This window comes from Ascaphus truei, chromosome 1, assembly GCF_040206685.1.
Source record: "Ascaphus truei isolate aAscTru1 chromosome 1, aAscTru1.hap1, whole genome shotgun sequence".
Lineage (NCBI taxonomy): Eukaryota > Metazoa > Chordata > Amphibia > Anura > Ascaphidae > Ascaphus > Ascaphus truei.
In genome coordinates, this window is record NC_134483.1 from 299,191,973 (window position 1) to 299,214,512 (window position 22,540).

Below are 22,540 nucleotides of genomic sequence, written 5' to 3' on the forward strand. Positions count from 1 at the left end.
TTCTAAGTCCCTCGGGAAGAGTGAAAGACGCGCACGTTCATTTTTAGAGCTCCTAGACCTTCCTATAAGAAGTTAGCCAAAAAGTAGCTTCGAAAAACGCTTACGTTAAGTTTCAGAGTTGCTTCTAATGTATCAAAGCTGGATTTAGACATAATTTCACTCTCACAACATTATGGCTGGTTGGAGACAGTCCGAACCACAAGTACCGGGTCCATGGTTCTGGGCGTATACTGGGGGGACGGGGACGACTCCCATTAACCCCTGACTATACCGGGGATACGCTTATCACAATGCCTTTCTGGTCTGTGCTGAAGCAGGGCAATCTGGCAGCCAAGTGGCTTGACCTTTATTAGTGAGCCTGGTTACCCCCTCTCGGAACCACAGACTTAGAAATCGCCAGCTCATATACAGTGCATAAAATATATTTATATATATACCCTTATACACCATTTTAATATAAAATATCACAAAATTCTTCTAAGTCCCTCGGGAAGAGTGAAAGACGCGCACGTTCATTTTCAGAGCTCCTAGACCTTCCTATAAGAAGTTAGCCAAAAAGTAGCTTCGAAAAACGCTTAGGTTAAGTTTCAGAGTTGCTTCTAATGTACCAAAGCTGGACTTAGACATAATTTCACTCTCACAACATTATGGCTGGTTGGAGACAGTCCGAACCACAAGTACCGGGTCCATGGTTCTGGGCGTATACTGGGGGGACGGGGACGACTCCCATTAACCCCTGACTATACCGGGGATACGCTTATCACAATGCCTTTCTAGTCTGTGCTGAAGCAGGGCATTCTGGCAGCCAAGTTGCTTGACCTTTATTAGTGAGCCTGGTTACCCCCTCTCGGAACCACATACTTAGAAATCGCCAGCTCATATACAGTGCATAAAATATATTTATATATATACCCTTATACACCATTTTAATAAAAAATATCACAAAATTCTTCTAAGTCCCTCGGGAAGAGTGAAAGACGCGCACGTTCATTTTCAGAGCTTCTAGACCTTCCTATAAGAAGTTAGCCAAAAAGTAGCTTCGAAAAACGCTTACGTTAAGTTTCAGAGTTGCTTCTAATGTACCAAAGCTGGACTTAGACATAATTTCACTCTCACAACATTATGGCTGGTTGGAGACAGTCCGAACCACAAGTACCGGGTCCATGGTTCTGGGCGTATACTGGGGGGACGGGTACGACTCCCATTAACCCCTCACTATACCGGGGATACGCTTATCACAATGCCTTTCTGGTCTGTGCTGAAGCAGGGCATTCTGGCAGCCAAGTTGCTTGACCTTTATTAGTGAGCCTGGTTACCCCCTCTCGGAACCACAGACTTAGAAATCGCCAGCTCATATACAGTGCATAAAATATATTTATATATATACCCTTATACACCATTTTAATAAAAAATATCACAAAATTCTTCTAAGTCCCTCGGGAAGAGTGAAAGACGCGCACGTTCATTTTCAGAGCTTCTAGACCTTCCTATAAGAAGTTAGCCAAAAAGTAGCTTCGAAAAACGCTTACGTTAAGTTTCAGAGTTGCTTCTAATGTACCAAAGCTGGACTTAGACATAATTTCACTCTCACAACATTATGGCTGGTTGGAGACAGTCCGAACCACAAGTACCGGGTCCATGGTTCTGGGCGTATACTGGGGGTACTGGAACGACTCCCATTAACCCCTGACTATACCGGGGATACGCTTATCACAATGCCTTTCTGGTCTGTGCTGAAGCAGGGCATTCTGGCAGCCAAGTGGCTTGACCTTTATTAGTGAGCCTGGTTACCCCCTCTCGGAACCACAGACTTAGAAATCGCCAGCTCATATACAGTGCATAAAATATATTTATATATATACCCTTATACACCATTTTAATAAAAAATATCACAAAATTCTTCTAAGTCCCTCGGGAAGAGTGAAAGACGCGCACGTTCATTTTCAGAGCTTCTAGACCTTCCTATAAGAAGTTAGCCACAAAAGTAGCTTCGAAAAACGCTTAGGTTAAGTTTCAGAGTTGCTTCTAATGTACCAAAGCTGGACTTAGACATAATTTCACTCTCACAACATTATGGCTGGTTGGAGACAGTCCGAACCACAAGTACCGGGTCCATGGTTCTGGGCGTATACTGGGGGGACGGGGACGACTCCCATTAAACCCTGACTATACCGGGGATACGCTTATCACAATGCCTTTCTGGTCTGTGCTGAAGCATTGCATTCTGGCAGCCAAGTGGCTTGACCTTTATTAGTGAGCCTGGTTACCCCCTCTCGGAACCACAGACTTAGAAATCGCCAGCTCATATACAGTGCATAAAATATATTTATATATATACCCTTATACACCATTTTAATAAAAAATATCACAAAATTCTTCTAAGTCCCTCGGGAAGAGTGAAAGACGCGCACGTTCATTTTCAGAGCTTCTAGACCTTCCTATAAGAAGTTAGCCAAAAAGTAGCTTCGAAAAACGCTTACGTTAAGTTTCAGAGTTGCTTCTAATGTACCAAAGCTGGACTTAGACATAATTTCACTCTCACAACATTATGGCTGGTTGGAGACAGTCCTAACCACAAGTACCGGGTCCATGGTTCTGGGCGTATACTGGGGGTACTGGGACGACTCCCATTAACCCCTGACTATACCGGGGATACGCTTATCACAATGCCTTTCTGGTCTGTGCTGAAGCAGGGCATTCTGGCAGCCAAGTGGCTTGACCTTTATTAGTGAGCCTGGTTACCCCCTCTCGGAACCACAGACTTAGAAATCGCCAGCTCATATACAGTGCATAAAATATATTTATATATATACCCTTATACACCATTTTAATAAAAAATATCACAAAATTCTTCTAAGTCCCTCGGGAAGAGTGAAAGACGCGCACGTTCATTTTCAGAGCTTCTAGACCTTCCTATAAGAAGTTAGCCAAAAAGTAGCTTCGAAAAACGCTTAGGTTAAGTTTCAGAGTTGCTTCTAATGTACCAAAGCTGGACTTAGACATAATTTCACTCTCACAACATTATGGCTGGTTGGAGACAGTCCGAACCACAAGTACCGGGTCCATGGTTCTGGGCGTAAACTGGGGGTACTGGGACGACTCCCATTAACCCCTGACTATACCGGGGATACGCTTATCACAATGCCTTTCTGGTCTGTGCTGAAGCAGGGCATTCTGGCAGCCAAGTGGCTTGACCTTTATTAGTGAGCCTGGTTACCCCCTCTCGGAACCACAGACTTAGAAATCGCCAGCTCATATACAGTGCATAAAATATATTTATATATATACCCTTATACACCATTTTAATATAAAATATCACAAAATTCTTCTAAGTCCTTCGGGAAGAGTGAAAGACGCGCACGTTCATTTTCAGAGCTCCTAGACCTTCCTATAAGAAGTTAGCCAAAAAGTAGCTTCGAAAAACGCTTAGGTTAAGTTTCAGAGTTGCTTCTAATGTACCAAAGCTGGACTTAGACATAATTTCACTCTCACAACATTATGGCTGGTTGGAGACAGTCCGAACCACAAGTACCGGGTCCATGGTTCTGGGCGTATACTGGGGGGACGGGGACGACTCCCATTAACCCCTGACTATACCGGGGATACGCTTATCACAATGCCTTTCTAGTCTGTGCTGAAGCAGGGCATTCTGGCAGCCAAGTTGCTTGACCTTTATTAGTGAGCCTGGTTACCCCCTCTCGGAACCACAGACTTAGAAATCGCCAGCTCATATACAGTGCATAAAATATATTTATATATATACCCTTATACACCATTTTAATAAAAAATATCACAAAATTCTTCTAAGTCCCTCGGGAAGAGTGAAAGACGCGCACGTTCATTTTCAGAGCTTCTAGACCTTCCTATAAGAAGTTAGCCAAAAAGTAGCTTCGAAAAACGCTTACGTTAAGTTTCAGAGTTGCTTCTAATGTACCAAAGCTGGACTTAGACATAATTTCACTCTCACAACATTATGGCTGGTTGGAGACAGTCCGAACCACAAGTACCGGGTCCATGGTTCTGGGCGTATACTGGGGGTACTGGAACGACTCCCATTAACCCCTGACTATACCGGGGATACGCTTATCACAATGCCTTTCTGGTCTGTGCTGAAGCAGGGCATTCTGGCAGCCAAGTGGCTTGACCTTTATTAGTGAGCCTGGTTACCCCCTCTCGGAACCACAGACTTAGAAATCGCCAGCTCATATACAGTGCATAAAATATATTTATATATATACCCTTATACACCATTTTAATAAAAAATATCACAAAATTCTTCTAAGTCCCTCGGGAAGAGTGAAAGACGCGCACGTTCATTTTCAGAGCTTCTAGACCTTCCTATAAGAAGTTAGCCAAAAAGTAGCTTCGAAAAACGCTTACGTTAAGTTTCAGAGTTGCTTCTAATGTACCAAAGCTGGACTTAGACATAATTTCACTCTCACAACATTATGGCTGGTTGGAGACAGTCCGAACCACAAGTACCGGGTCCATGGTTCTGGGCGTATACTGGGGGTACTGGGACGACTCCCATTAACCCCTGACTATACCGGGGATACGCTTATCACAATGCCTTTCTGGTCTGTGCTGAAGCAGGGCATTCTGGCAGCCAAGTGGCTTGACCTTTATTAGTGAGCCTGGTTACCCCCTCTCGGAACCACAGACTTAGAAATCGCCAGCTCATATACAGTGCATAAAATATATTTATATATATACCCTTATACACCATTTTAATAAAAAATATCACAAAATTCTTCTAAGTCCCTCGGGAAGAGTGAAAGACGCGCACGTTCATTTTCAGAGCTTCTAGACCTTCCTATAAGAAGTTAGCCAAAAAGTAGCTTCGAAAAACGCTTACGTTAAGTTTCAGAGTTGCTTCTAATGTACCAAAGCTGGACTTAGACATAATTTCACTCTCACAACATTATGGCTGGTTGGAGACAGTCCGAACCACAAGTACCGGGTCCATGGTTCTGGGCGTATACTGGGGGTACTGGGACGACTCCCATTAACCCCTGACTATACCGGGGATACGCTTATCACAATGCCTTTCTGGTCTGTGCTGAAGCAGGGCATTCTGGCAGCCAAGTGGCTTGACCTTTATTAGTGAGCCTGGTTACCCCCTCTCGGAACCACAGACTTAGAAATCGCCAGCTCATATACAGTGCATAAAATATATTTATATATATACCCTTATACACCATTTTAATAAAAAATATCACAAAATTCTTCTAAGTCCCTCGGGAAGAGTGAAAGACGCGCACGTTCATTTTCAGAGCTTCTATACCTTCCTATAAGAAGTTAGCCAAAAAGTAGCTTCGAAAAACGCTTACGTTAAGTTTCAGAGTTGCTTCTAATGTACCAAAGCTGGACTTAGACATAATTTCACTCTCACAACATTATGGCTGGTTGGAGACAGTCCGAACCACAAGTACCGGGTCCATGGTTCTGGGCGTATACTGGGGGGGACGGGGACGACTCCCATTAAACCCTGACTATACCGGGGATACGCTTATCACAATGCCTTTCTGGTCTGTGCTGAAGCATTGCATTCTGGCAGCCAAGTGGCTTGACCTTTATTAGTGAGCCTGGTTACCCCCTCTCGGAACCACAGACTTAGAAATCGCCAGCTCATATACAGTGCATAAAATATATTTATATATATACCCTTATACACCATTTTAATAAAAAATATCACAAAATTCTTCTAAGTCCCTCGGGAAGAGTGAAAGACGCGCACGTTCAATTTCAGAGCTTCTAGACCTTCCTATAAGAAGTTAGCCAAAAAGTAGCTTCGAAAAACGCTTACGTTAAGTTTCAGAGTTGCTTCTAATGTACCAAAGCTGGACTTAGACATAATTTCACTCTCACAACATTATGGCTGGTTGGAGACAGTCCGAACCACAAGTACCGGGTCCATGGTTCTGGGCGTATACTGGGGGTACTGGGACGACTCCCATTAACCCCTGACTATACCGGGGATACGCTTATCACAATGCCTTTCTGGTCTGTGCTGAAGCAGGGCATTCTGGCAGCCAAGTGGCTTGACCTTTATTAGTGAGCCTGGTTACCCCCTCTCGGAACCACAGACTTAGAAATCGCCAGCTCATATACAGTGCATAAAATATATTTATATATATACCCTTATACACCATTTTAATAAAAAATATCACAAAATTCTTCTAAGTCCCTCGGGAAGAGTGAAAGACGCGCACGTTCATTTTCAGAGCTTCTAGACCTTCCTATAAGAAGTTAGCCAAAAAGTAGCTTCGAAAAACGCTTACGTTAAGTTTCAGAGTTGTTCTAATGTACCAAAGCTGGACTTAGACATAATTTCACTCTCACAACATTATGGCTGGTTGGAGACAGTCCGAACCACAAGTACCGGGTCCATGGTTCTGGGCGTATACTGGGGGTAGTGGGACGACTCCCATTAACCCCTGACTATACCGGGGATACGCTTATCACAATGCCTTTCTGGTCTGTGCTGAAGCAGGGCATTCTGGCAGCCAAGTTGCTTGACCTTTATTAGTGAGCCTGGTTACCCCCTCTCGGAACCACAGACTTAGAAATCGCCAGCTCATATACAGTGCATAAAATATATTTATATATATACCCTTATACACCATTTTAATAAAAATATCACAAAATTCTTCTAAGTCCCTCGGGAAGAGTGAAAGACGCGCACGTTCATTTTCAGAGCTTCTAGACCTTCCTATAAGAAGTTAGCCAAAAAGTAGCTTCGAAAAACGCTTACGTTAAGTTTCAGAGTTGCTTCTAATGTACCAAAGCTGGACTTAGACATAATTTCACTCTCACAACATTATGGCTGGTTGGAGACAGTCCGAACCACAAGTACCGGGTCCATGGTTCTGGGCGTATACTGGGGGTACTGGAACGACTCCCATTAACCCCTGACTATACCGGGGATACGCTTATCACAATGCCTTTCTGGTCTGTGCTGAAGCAGGGCATTCTGGCAGCCAAGTGGCTTGACCTTTATTAGTGAGCCTGGTTACCCCCTCTCGGAACCACAGACTTAGAAATCGCCAGCTCATATACAGTGCATAAAATATATTTATATATATACCCTTATACACCATTTTAATAAAAATATCACAAAATTCTTCTAAGTCCCTCGGGAAGAGTGAAAGACGCGCACGTTCATTTTCAGAGCTCCTAGACCTTCCTATAAGAAGTTAGCCAAAAAGTAGCTTCGAAAAACGCTTAGGTTAAGTTTCAGAGTTGCTTCTAATGTACCAAAGCTGGACTTAGACATAATTTCACTCTCACAACATTATGGCTGGTTGGAGACAGTCCGAACCACAAGTACCGGGTCCATGGTTCTGGGCGTATACTGGGGGGACGGGGACGACTCCCATTAACCCCTGACTATACCGGGGATACGCTTATCACAATGCCTTTCTAGTCTGTGCTGAAGCAGGGCATTCTGGCAGCCAAGTTGCTTGACCTTTATTAGTGAGCCTGGTTACCCCCTCTCGGAACCACAGACTTAGAAATCGCCAGCTCATATACAGTGCATAAAATATATTTATATATATACCCTTATACACCATTTTAATAAAAAATATCACAAAATTCTTCTAAGTCCCTCGGGAAGAGTGAAAGACGCGCACGTTCATTTTCAGAGCTTCTAGACCTTCCTATAAGAAGTTAGCCACAAAAGTAGCTTCGAAAAACGCTTAGGTTAAGTTTCAGAGTTCCCTTCTAATGTACCAAAGCTGGACTTAGACATAATTTCACTCTCACAACATTATGGCTGTTTGGAGACAGTCCGAACCACAAGTACCGGGTCCATGGTTCTGGGCGTATACTGGGGGGACGGAGACGACTCCCATTAAACCCTGACTATACCGGGGAAACGCTTATCACAATGCCTTTCTGGTCTGTGCTGAAGCATTGCATTCTGGCAGCCAAGTTGCTTGACCTTTATTAGTGAGCCTGGTTACCCCCTCTCGGAACCACAAACTTAGAAATCGCCAGATCATATACAGTGCATAAAATATATTTATATATATACCCTTATACACCATTTTAATAAAAAATATCACAAAATTCTTCTAAGTCCCTCGGGAAGAGTGAAAGACGCGCACGTTCATTTTCAGAGCTTCTAGACCTTCCTATAAGAAGATAGCCAAAAAGTAGCTTCGAAAAACGCTTACGTTAAGTTTCAGAGTTGCTTCTAATGTACCAAAGCTGGACTTAGACATAATTTCACTCTCACAACATTATGGCTGGTTGGAGACAGTCCGAACCACAAGTACCGGGTCCATGGTTCTGGGCGTATACTGGGGGTACTGGGACGACTCCCATTAACCCCTGACTATACCGGGGATACGCTTATCACAATGCCTTTCTGGTCTGTGCTGAAGCAGGGCATTCTGGCAGCCAAGTGGCTTGACCTTTATTAGTGAGCCTGGTTACCCCCTCTCGGAACCACAGACTTAGAAATCGCCAGCTCATATACAGTGCATAAAATATATTTATATATATACCCTTATACACCATTTTAATAAAAAATATCACAAAATTCTTCTAAGTCCCTCGGGAAGAGTGAAAGACGCGCACGTTCATTTTCAGAGCTCCTAGACCTTCCTATAAGAAGTTAGCCAAAAAGTAGCTTCGAAAAACGCTTAGGTTAAGTTTCAGAGTTGCTTCTAATGTACCAAAGCTGGACTTAGACATAATTTCACTCTCACAACATTATGGCTGGTTGGAGACAGTCCGAACCACAAGTACCGGGTCCATGGTTCTGGGCGTATACTGGGGGGACGGGGACGACTCCCATTAACCCCTGACTATACCGGGGATACGCTTATCACAATGCCTTTCTAGTCTGTGCTGAAGCAGGGCATTCTGGCAGCCAAGTTGCTTGACCTTTATTAGTGAGCCTGGTTACCCCCTCTCGGAACCACAGACTTAGAAATCGCCAGCTCATATACAGTGCATAAAATATATTTATATATATACCCTTATACACCATTTTAATAAAAAATATCACAAAATTCTTCTAAGTCCCTCGGGAAGAGTGAAAGACGCGCACGTTCATTTTCAGAGCTTCTAGACCTTCCTATAAGAAGTTAGCCACAAAAGTAGCTTCGAAAAACGCTTAGGTTAAGTTTCAGAGTTGCTTCTAATGTACCAAAGCTGGACTTAGACATAATTTCACTCACAACATTATGGCTGGTTGGAGACAGTCCGAACCACAAGTACCGGGTCCATGGTTCTGGGCGTATACTGGGGGGACGGGGACGACTCCCATTAAACCCTGACTATACCGGGGATACGCTTATCACAATGCCTTTCTGGTCTGTGCTGAAGCATTGCATTCTGGCAGCCAAGTTGCTTGACCTTTATTAGTGAGCCTGGTTACCCCCTCTCGGAACCACAGACTTAGAAATCGCCAGATCATATACAGTGCATAAAATATATTTATATATATACCCTTATACACCATTTTAATAAAAAATATCACAAAATTCTTCTAAGTCCCTCGGGAAGAGTGAAAGACGCGCACGTTCATTTTCAGAGCTTCTAGACCTTCCTATAAGAAGATAGCCAAAAAGTAGCTTCGAAAAACGCTTACGTTAAGTTTCAGAGTTGCTTCTAATGTACCAAAGCTGGACTTAGACATAATTTCACTCTCACAACATTATGGCTGGTTGGAGACAGTCCGAACCACAAGTACCGGGTCCATGGTTCTGGGCGTATACTGGGGGGACGGGGACGACTCCCATTAACCCCTGACTATACCGGGGATACGCTTATCACAATGCCTTTCTGGTCTGTGCTGAAGCAGGGCATTCTGGCAGCCAGTTGCTTGACCTTTATTAGTGAGCCTGGTTACCCCCTCTCGGAACCACAGACTTAGAAATCGCCAGCTCATATACAGTGCATAAAATATATTTATATATATACCCTTATACACCATTTTAATAAAAAATATCACAAAATTCTTCTAAGTCCCTCGGGAAAAGTGAAAGACGCGCACGATCATTTTCAGAGCTCCTAGACCTTCCTATAAGAAGTTAGCCAAAAAGTAGCTTCGAAAAACGCTTAGGTTAAGTTTCAGAGTTGCTTCTAATGTACCGAAGCTGGACTTAGACATAATTTCACTCTCACAACATTATGGCTAGTTGGAGACAGTCCGAACCACAAGTACCGGGTTCATGGTTCTGGGCGTATACTGGTGGTACTGGGACGACTCCCATTAACCCCTGACTATACCGGGGATACGCTTATCACAATGCCTTTCTGGTCTGTGCTGAAGCAGGGCATTCTGGCAGCCAAGTGGCTTGACCTTTATTAGTGAGCCTGGTTACCCCCTCTCGGAACCACAGACTTAGAAATCGCCAGCTCATATACAGTGCATAAAATATATTTATATATATACCCTTATACACCATTTTAATAAAAAATATCACAAAATTCTTCTAAGTCCCTCGGGAAAAGTGAAAGACGCGCACGATCATTTTCAGAGCTCCTAGACCTTCCTATAAGAAGTTAGCCAAAAAGTAGCTTCGAAAAACGCTTAGGTTAAGTTTCAGAGTTGCTTCTAATGTACCGAAGCTGGACTTAGACATAATTTCACTCTCACAACATTATGGCTAGTTGGAGACAGTCCGAACCACAAGTACCGGGTTCATGGTTCTGGGCGTATACTGGTGGTACTGGGACGACTCCCATTAACCCCTGACTATACCGGGGATACGCTTATCACAATGCCTTTCTGGTCTGTGCTGAAGCAGGGCATTCTGGCAGCCAAGTGGCTTGACCTTTATTAGTGAGCCTGGTTACCCCCTCTCGGAACCACAGACTTAGAAATCGCCAGCTCATATACAGTGCATAAAATATATTTATATATATACCCTTATACACCATTTTAATAAAAAATATCACAAAATTCTTCTATGTCCCTCGGGAAGAGTGAAAGACGCGCACGTTCATTTTCAGAGCTCCTAGACCTTCCTATAAGAAGTTAGCCAAAAAGTAGCTTCGAAAAACGCTTAGGTTAAGTTTCAGAGTTGCTTCTAATGTACCAAAGCTGGACTTAGACATAATTTCACTCTCACAACATTATGGCTGGTTGGAGACAGTCCGAACCACAAGTACCGGGTCCATGGTTCTGGGCGTATACTGGGGGGACGGGGACGACTCCCATTAACCCCTGACTATACCGGGGATACGCTTATCACAATGCCTTTCTAGTCTGTGCTGAAGCAGGGCATTCTGGCAGCCAAGTTGCTTGACCTTTATTAGTGAGCCTGGTTACCCCCTCTCGGAACCACAGACTTAGAAATCGCCAGCTCATATACAGTGCATAAAATATATTTATATATATACCCTTATACACCATTTTAATAAAAAATATCACAAAATTCTTCTAAGTCCCTCGGGAAGAGTGAAAGACGCGCACGTTCATTTTCAGAGCTTCTAGACCTTCCTATAAGAAGTTAGCCACAAAAGTAGCTTCGAAAAACGCTTAGGTTAAGTTTCAGAGTTGCTTCTAATGTACCAAAGCTGGACTTAGACATAATTTCACTCTCACAACATTATGGCTGGTTGGAGACAGTCCGAACCACAAGTACCGGGTCCATGGTTCTGGGCGTATACTGGGGGGACGGGGACGACTCCCATTAAACCCTGACTATACCGGGGAAACGCTTATCACAATGCCTTTCTGGTCTGTGCTGAAGTATTGCATTCTGGCAGCCAAGTTGCTTGACCTTTATTAGTGAGCCTGGTTACCCCCTCTCGGAACCACAGACTTAGAAATCGCCAGCTCATATACAGTGCATAAAATATATTTATATATATACCCTTATACACCATTTTAATAAAAAATATCACAAAATTCTTCTAAGTCCCTCGGGAAGAGTGAAAGACGCGCACGTTCATTTTCAGAGCTCCTAGACCTTCCTATAAGAAGTTAGCCAAAAAGTAGCTTCGAAAAACGCTTAGGTTAAGTTTCAGAGTTGCTTCTAATGTACCAAAGCTGGACTTAGACATAATTTCACTCTCACAACATTATGGCTGGTTGGAGACAGTCCGAACCACAAGTACCGGGTCCATGGTTCTGGGCGTATACTGGGGGGACGGGGACGACTCCCATTAACCCCTGACTATACCGGGGATACGCTTATCACAATGCCTTTCTAGTCTGTGCTGAAGCAGGGCATTCTGGCAGCCAAGTTGCTTGACCTTTATTAGTGAGCCTGGTTACCCCCTCTCGGAACCACAGACTTAGAAATCGCCAGCTCATATACAGTGCATAAAATATATTTATATATATACCCTTATACACCATTTTAATAAAAAATATCACAAAATTCTTCTACTGTAAGTCCCTCGGGAAGAGTGAAAGACGCGCACGTTCATTTTCAGAGCTTCTAGACCTTCCTATAAGAAGTTAGCCACAAAAGTAGCTTCGAAAAACGCTTAGGTTAAGTTTCAGAGTTGCTTCTAATGTACCAAAGCTGGACTTAGACATAATTTCACTCACAACATTATGGCTGGTTGGAGACAGTCCGAACCACAAGTACCGGGTCCATGGTTCTGGGCGTATACTGGGGGGACGGGGACGACTCCCATTAAACCCTGACTATACCGGGGATACGCTTATCACAATGCCTTTCTGGTCTGTGCTGAAGCATTGCATTCTGGCAGCCAAGTTGCTTGACCTTTATTAGTGAGCCTGGTTACCCCCTCTCGGAACCACAGACTTAGAAATCGCCAGATCATATACAGTGCATAAAATATATTTATATATATACCCTTATACACCATTTTAATAAAAAATATCACAAAATTCTTCTAAGTCCCTCGGGAACAGTGAAAGGCGCGCACGTTCATTTTCAGAGCTTCTAGACCTTCCTATAAGAAGATAGCCAAAAAGTAGCTTCGAAAAACGCTTACGTTAAGTTTCAGAGTTGCTTCTAATGTACCAAAGCTGGACTTAGACATAATTTCACTCTCACAACATTATGGCTGGTTGGAGACAGTCCGAACCACAAGTACCGGGTCCATGGTTCTGGGCGTATACTGGGGGTACTGGGACGACTCCCATTAACCCCTGACTATACCGGGGATACGCTTATCACAATGCCTTTCTGGTCTGTGCTGAAGCAGGGCATTCTGGCAGCCAAGTGGCTTGACCTTTATTAGTGAGCCTGGTTACCCCCTCTCGGAACCACAGACTTAGAAATCGCCAGCTCATATACAGTGCATAAAATATATTTATATATATACCCTTATACACCATTTTAATAAAAAATATCACAAAATTCTTCTAAGTCCCTCGGGAAGAGTGAAAGACGCGCACGTTCATTTTCAGAGCTCCTAGACCTTCCTATAAGAAGTTAGCCAAAAAGTAGCTTCGAAAAACGCTTAGGTTAAGTTTCAGAGTTGCTTCTAATGTACCAAAGCTGGACTTAGACATAATTTCACTCTCACAACATTATGGCTGGTTGGAGACAGTCCGAACCACAAGTACCGGGTCCATGGTTCTGGGCGTATACTGGGGGGACGGGGACGACTCCCATTAACCCCTGACTATACCGGGGATACGCTTATCACAATGCCTTTCTGGTCTGTGCTGAAGCAGGGCATTCTGGCAGCCAGTTGCTTGACCTTTATTAGTGAGCCTGGTTACCCCCTCTCGGAACCACAGACTTAGAAATCGCCAGCTCATATACAGTGCATAAAATATATTTATATACAGTATATACCCTTATACACCATTTTAATAAAAAATATCACAAAATTCTTCTAAGTCCCTCGGGAAGAGTGAAAGACGCGCACGTTCATTTTCAGAGCTCCTAGACCTTCCTATAAGAAGTTAGCCAAAAAGTAGCTTCGAAAAACGCTTAGGTTAAGTTTCAGAGTTGCTTCTAATGTACCAAAGCTGGACTTAGACATAATTTCACTCTCACAACATTATGGCTGGTTGGAGACAGTCCGAACCACAAGTACCGGGTCCATGGTTCTGGGCGTATACTGGGGGGACGGGGACGACTCCCATTAACCCCTGACTATACCTTGGATACGCTTATCACAATGCCTTTCTGGTCTGTGCTGAAGCAGGGCATTCTGGCAGCCAAGTTGCTTGACCTTTATTAGTGAACCTGGTTACCCCCTCTCGGAACCACAGACTTAGAAATCGCCAGCTCATATACAGTGCATAAAATATATTTATATATACAGTATACCCTTATACACCATTTTAATAAAAAATATCACAAAATTCTTCTAAGTCCCTCGGGAAGAGTGAAAGACGCGCACGTTCATTTTCAGAGCTCCTAGACCTTCCTATAAGAAGTTAGCCAAAAAGTAGCTTCGAAAAACGCTTAGGTTAAGTTTCAGAGTTGCTTCTAATGTACCAAAGCTGGACTTAGACATAATTTCACTCTCACAACATTATGGCTGGTTGGAGACAGTCCGAACCACAAGTACCGGGTCCATGGTTCTGGGCGTATACTGGGGGGACGGGGACGACTCCCATTAAACCCTGACTATACCGTTGATACGCTTATCACAATGCCTTTCTGGTCTGTGCTGAAGCATTGCATTCTGGCAGCCAAGTTGCTTGACCTTTATTAGTGAGCCTGGTTACCCCCTCCGGGAACCACAGACTTAGAAATCGCCAGCTCATATACAGTGCATAAAATATATTTATATATATACCCTTATACACCATTTTAATAAAAAATATCACAAAATTCTTCTAAGTCCCTCGGGAAGAGTGAAAGACGCGCACGTTCATTTTCAGAGCTTCTAGACCTTCCTATAAGAAGTTAGCCAAAAAGTAGCTTCGAAAAACGCTTACGTTAAGTTTCAGAGTTGCTTCTAATGTACCAAAGCTGGACTTAGACATAATTTCAGTCTCACAACATTATGGCTGGTTGGAGACAGTCCGAACCACAAGTACCGGGTCCATGGTTCTGGGCGTATACTGGGGGTACTGGGACGACTCCCATTAACCCCTGACTATACCGGGGATACGCTTATCACAATGCCTTTCTGGTCTGTGCTGAAGCAGGGCATTCTGGCAGCCAAGTGGCTTGACCTTTATTAGTGAGCCTGGTTACCCCCTCTCGGAACCACAGACTTAGAAATCGCCAGCTCATATACAGTGCATAAAATATATTTATATATATACCCTTATACACCATTTTAATAAAAAATATCACAAAATTCTTCTAAGTCCCTCGGGAAGAGTAAAAGACGCGCACGTTCATTTTCAGAGCTCCTAGACCTTCCTATAAGAAGTTAGCCAAAAAGTAGCTTCGAAAAACGCTTAGGTTAAGTTTCAGAGTTGCTTCTAATGTACCAAAGCTGTCCTTAGACATAATTTCACTCTCACAACATTATGGCTGGTTGGAGACAGTCCGAACCACAAGTACCGGGTCCATGGTTCTGGGCGTATACTGGGGGGACGGGGACGACTCCCATTAACCCCTGACTATACCGGGGATACGCTTATCACAATGCCTTTCTGGTCTGTGCTGAAGCAGGGCATTCTGGCAGCCAGTTGCTTGACCTTTATTAGTGAGCCTGGTTACCCCCTCTCGGAACCACAGACTTAGAAATCGCCAGCTCATATACAGTGCATAAAATATATTTATATATATACCCTTATACACCATTTTAATAAAAAATATCACAAATATCTTCTAAGTCCCTCGGGAAAAGTGAAAGACGCGCACGTTCATTTTCAGAGCTCCTAGACCTTCCTATAAGAAGTTAGCCAAAAAGTAGCTTCGAAAAACGCTTAGGTTAAGTTTCAGAGTTGCTTCTAATGTACCGAAGCTGGACTTAGACATAATTTCACTCTCACAACATTATGGCTAGTTGGAGACAGTCCGAACCACAAGTACCGGGTTCATGGTTCTGGGCGTATACTGGGGGTACTGGGACGACTCCCATTAACCCCTGACTATACCGGGGATACGCTTATCACAATGCCTTTCTGGTCTGTGCTGAAGCAGGGCATTCTGGCAGCCAAGTGGCTTGACCTTTATTAGTGAGCCTGGTTACCCCCTCTCGGAACCACAGACTTAGAAATCGCCAGCTCATATACAGTGCATAAAATATATTTATATATATACCCTTATACACCATTTTAATAAAAAATATCACAAAATTCTTCTAAGTCCCTCGGGAAGAGTGAAAGACGCGCACGTTCATTTTCAGAGCTCCTAGACCTTCCTATAAGAAGTTAGCCAAAAAGTAGCTTCGAAAAACGCTTAGGTTAAGTTTCAGAGTTGCTTCTAATGTACCAAAGCTGGACTTAGACATAATTTCACTCTCACAACATTATGGCTGGTTGGAGACAGTCCGAACCACAAGTACCGGGTCCATGGTTCTGGGCGTATACTGGGGGGACGGGGACGACTCCCATTAACCCCTGACTATACCTTGGATACGCTTATCACAATGCCTTTCTGGTCTGTGCTGAAGCAGGGCATTCTGGCAGCCAAGTTGCTTGACCTTTATTAGTGAACCTGGTTACCCCCTCTCGGAACCACAGACTTAGAAATCGCCAGCTCATATACAGTGCATAAAATATATTTATATATATACCCTTATACACCATTTTAATAAAAAATATCACAAAATTCTTCTAAGTCCCTCGGGAAGAGTGAAAGACGCGCACGTTCATTTTCAGAGCTCCTAGACCTTCCTATAAGAAGTTAGCCAAAAAGTAGCTTCGAAAAACGCTTAGGTTAAGTTTCAGAGTTGCTTCTAATGTACCAAAGCTGGACTTAGACATAATTTCACTCTCACAACATTATGGCTGGTTGGAGACAGTCCGAACCACAAGTACCGGGTCCATGGTTCTGGGCGTATACTGGGGGTACTGGGACGACTCCCATTAACCCCTGACTATACCGGGGATACGCTTATCACAATGCCTTTCTGGTCTGTGCTGAAGCAGGGCATTCTGGCAGCCAAGTGGCTTGACCTTTATTAGTGAGCCTGGTTACCCCCTCTCGGAACCACAGACTTAGAAATCGCCAGCTCATATACAGTGCATAAAATATATTTATATATATACCCTTATACACCATTTTAATAAAAAATATCACAAAATTCTTCTAAGTCCCTCGGGAAGAGTGAAAGAATCGCACGTTCATTTTCAGAGCTCCTAGACCTTCCTATAAGAAGTTAGCCAAAAAGTAGCTTCGAAAAACGCTTAGGTTAAGTTTCAGAGTTGCTTCTAATGTACCAAAGCTGGACTTAGACATAATTTCACTCTCACAACATTATGGCTGGTTGGAGACAGTCCGAACCACAAGTACCGGGTCCATGGTTCTGGGCGTATACTGGGGGGACGGGGACGACTCCCATTAACCCCTGACTATACCTTGGATACGCTTATCACAATGCCTTTCTGGTCTGTGCTGAAGCAGGGCATTCTGGCAGCCAAGTTGCTTGACCTTTATTAGTGAACCTGGTTACCCCCTCTCGGAACCACAGACTTAGAAATCGCCAGCTCATATACAGTGCATAAAATATATTTATATATATACCCTTATACACCATTTTAATAAAAAATATCACAAAATTCTTCTAAGTCCCTCGGGAAGAGTGAAAGACGCGCACGTTCATTTTCAGAGCTCCTAGACCTTCCTATAAGAAGTTAGCCAAAAAGTAGCTTCGAAAAACGCTTAGGTTAAGTTTCAGAGTTGCTTCTAATGTACCAAAGCTGGACTTAGACATAATTTCACTCTCACAACATTATGGCTGGTTGGAGACAGTCCGAACCACAAGTACCGGGTCCATGGTTCTGGGCGTATACTGGGGGTACTGGGACGACTCCCATTAACCCCTGACTATACCGGGGATACGCTTATTACAATGCCTTTCTGGTCTGTGCTGAAGCAGGGCATTCTGGCAGCCAAGTGGCTTGACCTTTATTAGTGAGCCTGGTTACCCCCTCTCGGAACCACAGACTTAGAAATCGCCAGCTCATATACAGTGCATAAAATATATTTATATATATACCCTTATACACCATTTTAATATAAAATATCACAAAATTCTTCTAAGTCCCTCGGGAAGAGTGAAAGACGCGCACGTTCATTTTCAGAGCTCCTAGACCTTCCTATAAGAAGTTAGCCAAAAAGTAGCTTCGAAAAACGCTTAGGTTAAGTTTCAGAGTTGCTTCTAATGTACCAAAGCTGGACTTAGACATAATTTCACTCTCACAACATTATGGCTGGTTGGAGACAGTCCGAACCACAAGTACCGGGTCCATGGTTCTGGGCGTATACTGGGGGGACGGGGACGACTCCCATTAACCCCTGACTATACCTTGGATACGCTTATCACAATGCCTTTCTGGTCTGTGCTGAAGCAGGGCATTCTGGCAGCCAAGTTGCTTGACCTTTATTAGTGAACCTGGTTACCCCCTCTCGGAACCACAGACTTAGAAATCGCCAGCTCATATACAGTGCATAAAATATATTTATATATATACCCTTATACACCATTTTAATAAAAAATATCACAAAATTCTTCTAAGTCCCTCGGGAAGAGTGAAAGACGCGCACGTTCATTTTCAGAGCTCCTAGACCTTCCTATAAGAAGTTAGCCAAAAAGTAGCTTCGAAAAACGCTTAGGTTAAGTTTCAGAGTTGCTTCTAATGTACCAAAGCTGGACTTAGACATAATTTCACTCTCACAACATTATGGCTGGTTGGAGACAGTCCGAACCACAAGTACCGGGTCCATGGTTCTGGGCGTATACTGGGGGTACTGGGAAGACTCCCATTAACCCCTGACTATACCGGGGATACGCTTATCACAATGCCTTTCTGGTCTGTGCTGAAGCAGGGCATTCTGGCAGCCAAGTGGCTTGACCTTTATTAGTGAGCCTGGTTACCCCCTCTCGGAACCACAGACTTAGAAATCGCCAGCTCATATACAGTGCATAAAATATATTTATATATATACCCTTATACACCATTTTAATAAAAAATATCACAAAATTCTTCTAAGTCCCTCGGGAAGAGTGAAAGAATCGCACGTTCATTTTCAGAGCTCCTAGACCTTCCTATAAGAAGTTAGCCAAAAAGTAGCTTCGAAAAACGCTTAGGTTAAGTTTCAGAGTTGCTTCTAATGTACCAAAGCTGGACTTAGACATAATTTCACTCTCACAACATTATGGCTGGTTGGAGACAGTCCGAACCACAAGTACCGGGTCCATGGTTCTGGGCGTATACTGGGGGGACGGGGACGACTCCCATTAACCCCTGACTATACCTTGGATACGCTTATCACAATGCCTTTCTGGTCTGTGCTGAAGCAGGGCATTCTGGCAGCCAAGTTGCTTGACCTTTATTAGTGAACCTGGTTACCCCCTCTCGGAACCACAGACTTAGAAATCGCCAGCTCATATACAGTGCATAAAATATATTTATATATATACCCTTATACACCATTTTAATAAAAAATATCACAAAATTCTTCTAAGTCCCTCGGGAAGAGTGAAAGACGCGCACGTTCATTTTCAGAGCTCCTAGACCTTCCTATAAGAAGTTAGCCAAAAAGTAGCTTCGAAAAACGCTTAGGTTAAGTTTCAGAGTTGCTTCTAATGTACCAAAGCTGGACTTAGACATAATTTCACTCTCACAACATTATGGCTGGTTGGAGACAGTCCGAACCACAAGTACCGGGTCCATGGTTCTGGGCGTATACTGGGGGTACTGGGACGACTCCCATTAACCCCTGACTATACCGGGGATACGCTTATTACAATGCCTTTCTGGTCTGTGCTGAAGCAGGGCATTCTGGCAGCCAAGTGGCTTGACCTTTATTAGTGAGCCTGGTTACCCCCTCTCGGAACCACAGACTTAGAAATCGCCAGCTCATATACAGTACATAAAATATATTTATATATATACCCTTATACACCATTTTAATAAAAAATATCACAAAATTCTTCTAAGTCCCTCGGGAAGAGTACAAGACGCGCACGTTCATTTTCAGAGCTCCTAGACCTTCCTATAAGAAGTTAGCCAAAAAGTAGCTTCGAAAAACGCGTAGGTTAAGTTTCAGAGTTGCTTCTAATGTACAAAAGCTGGACTTAGACATAATTTCACTCTCACAACATTATGGCTGGTTGGAGACAGTCCGAACCACAAGTACCGGGTCCATGGTTCTGGGCGTATACTGGGGGGACGGGGACGACTCCCATTAACCCCTGACTATACCGGGGATACGCTTATCACAATGCCTTTCTGGTCTGTGCTGAAGCAGGGCATTCTGGCAGCCAGTTGCTTGACCTTTATTAGTGAGCCTGGTTACCCCCTCTCGGAACCACAGACTTAGAAATCGCCAGCTCATATACAGTGCATAAAATATATTTATATATACTGTATACCCTTATACACCATTTTAATAAAAAATATCACAAAATTCTTCTAAGTCCCTCGGGAAAAGTGAAAGACGCGCACGATCATTTTCAGAGCTCCTAGACCTTCCTATAAGAAGTTAGCCAAAAAGTAGCTTCGAAAAACGCTTAGGTTAAGTTTCAGAGTTGCTTCTAATGTACCGAAGCTGGACTTAGACATAATTTCACTCTCACAACATTATGGCTAGTTGGAGACAGTCCGAACCACAAGTACCGGGTTCATGGTTCTGGGCGTATACTGGGGGTACTGGGACGACTCCCATTAACCCCTGACTATACCGGGGATACGCTTATCACAATGCCTTTCTGGTCTGTGCTGAAGCAGGGCATTCTGGCAGCCAAGTGGCTTGACCTTTATTAGTGAGCCTGGTTACCCCCTCTCGGAACCACAGACTTAGAAATCGCCAGCTCATATACAGTGCATAAAATATATTTATATATATACCCTTATACACCATTTTAATAAAAAATATCACAAAATTCTTCTAAGTCCCTCGGGAAGAGTGAAAGACGCGCACGTTCATTTTCAGAGCTCCTAGACCTTCCTATAAGAAGTTACCCAAAAAGTAGCTTCGAAAAACGCTTAGGTTAAGTTTCAGAGTTGCTTCTAATGTACCAAAGCTGGACTTAGACATAATTTCACTCTCACAACATTATGGCTGGTTGGAGACAGTCCGAACCACAAGTACCGGGTCCATGGTTCTGGGCGTATACTGGGGGGACGGGGACGACTCCCATTAACCCCTGACTATACCGGGGATACGCTTATCACAATGCCTTTCTGGTCTGTGCTGAAGCAGGGCATTCTGGCAGCCAAGTTGCTTGACCTTTATTAGTGAGCCTGGTTACCCCCTCTCGGAACCACAGACTTAGAAATCGCCAGCTCATATACAGTGCATAAAATATATTTATATATATACCCTTATACACCATTTTAATAAAAAATATCACAAAATTCTTCTAAGTCCCTCGGGAAGAGTGAAAGACGCGCACGTTCATTTTCAGAGCTTCTAGACCTTCCTATAAGAAGTTAGCCAAAAAGTAGCTTCGAAAAACGCTTACGTTAAGTTTCAGAGTTGCTTCTAATGTACCAAAGCTGGACTTAGACATAATTTCACTCTCACAACATTATGGCTGGTTGGAGACAGTCCGAACCACAAGTACCGGGTCCATGGTTCTGGGCGTATACTGGGGGGACGGGGACTACTCCCATTAACCCCTGACTATACCGGGGATACGCTTATCACAATGCCTTTCTGGTCTGTGCTGAAGCAGGGCATTCTGGCAGCCAAGTTGCTTGACCTTTATTAGTGAGCCTGGTTACCCCCTCTCGGAACCACAGACTTAGAAATCGCCAGCTCATATACAGTGCATAAAATATATTTATATATATACCCTTATACACCATTTTAATAAAAAATATCACAAAATTCTTCTAAGTTCCTCGGGAAGAGTGAAAGACGCGCACGTTCATTTTCAGAGCTCGTAGACCTTCCTATAAGAAGTTAGCCAAAAAGGAACTTCGAAAAACGCTTAGGTTAAGTTTCAGAGTTGCTTCTAATGTACCAAAGCTGGACTTACAGTAGACATAATTTCACTCTCACAACATTATGGCTGGTTGGAGACAGTCCGAACCACAAGTACCGGGTCCATGGTTCTGGGCGTATACTGGGGGGACGGGGACGACTCCCATTAACCCCTGACTATACCGGGGATACGCTTATCACAATGCCTTTCTGGTCTGTGCTGAAGCATTGCATTCTGGCAGCCAAGTTGCTTGACCTTTATTAGTGAGCCTGGTTACCCCCTCTCGGAACCACAGACTTAGAAATCGCCAGCTCATATACAGTGCATAAAATATATTTATATATATACCCTTATACACCATTTTAATAAAAAATATCACAAAATTCTTCTAAGTCCCTCGGGAAGAGTGAAAGACGCGCACGTTCATTTTCAGAGCTTCTAGACCTTCCTATAAGAAGTTAGCCAAAAAGTAGCTTCGAAAAACGCTTACGTTAAGTTTCAGAGTTGCTTCTAATGTACCAAAGCTGGACTTAGACATAATTTCACTCTCACAACATTATGGCTGGTTGGAGACAGTCCG